Here is a 964-nt window from a genome sequence, read left to right as displayed (position 1 = left end):
CCACTAATGCATAATCTATGCATATTCTCTGACTCAGCACTTCTGCTCCTAGATATAAACTCAATAGAAGTATGTGCCTATGTTCACCAAAAGATACATAGAAAAATGTTCATGGCACTGCTATTTGTAATAGGCAAAAACTGAAGGCAACCCAAATACCCATCAAATGATCAAATGAATAAATTCTGAAGTGGTCACACATGGAACAGTATAGAATAATGAAAACAACTTATAGTCATATTCAGTAATCTGAATGAAGCCCACAAAATTAATATTAACCAAGAAGAGGACAAAGAGTACACACCATATAATTCCATTTATATAAAATTCAAAAAGGGGCAAAATGAAACAGTGCTATCAGAAGTGAAGAGAATTGGTTATCTTGAGGGAAATGTGCAGTAGTATCTACAAGTGGAATGAGGGGTTTGGGGAGAATGGCCATGCTCTGGTTCTTGATCTGGGTGCTTTTAGGTTATGAAAATTCATAGAGTTGTACACTTTTGATTTGTACACTATTCTATATGTATATTATATTGGAATTAAACATCAAGTCAAAGCAATATGATGTGATAAAAATGTGGTTGTCTTACAAAGAGTTGACACTCTGTGTCTTCATTGCTGAACCACTAAATTGTGATTTCCGAGTTTTAGCTTTCTCATTTTAAAAATGGGGATAATGGGCCAGGTGCGGTGGCTCACGCCTGTAATCTCAGCACTTTGGGAGGCCAAGGAGGGTGGATCACAAGGTCAAGAGATCGAGACTATCCTGGCCTACACGGTGAAACCCCATCTTTACTAAAAACACAAAAAAATTAGCTGGGCATGGTGGGGCGCGCCTGTAGTCCCAGCTACTCAGGAAGCTGAGGCAGAAGAATTGCTTGAACCCAGAAGGCGGAGGTTGCAGTGAGCTGAGGTCGTGCCACTGTACTCCAGCCTCGTGCCTGGTGACTGAATGAGACTCTGT

The sequence above is a fragment of the Cebus imitator genome, unplaced genomic scaffold (assembly GCF_001604975.1).
Source record: "Cebus imitator isolate Cc_AM_T3 unplaced genomic scaffold, Cebus_imitator-1.0 Scaffold31, whole genome shotgun sequence".
Taxonomy (NCBI): domain Eukaryota; kingdom Metazoa; phylum Chordata; class Mammalia; order Primates; family Cebidae; genus Cebus; species Cebus imitator.
The sequence above is the reverse complement of the archived record's forward strand: the minus strand, read 5'-3'. Positions refer to the sequence as shown.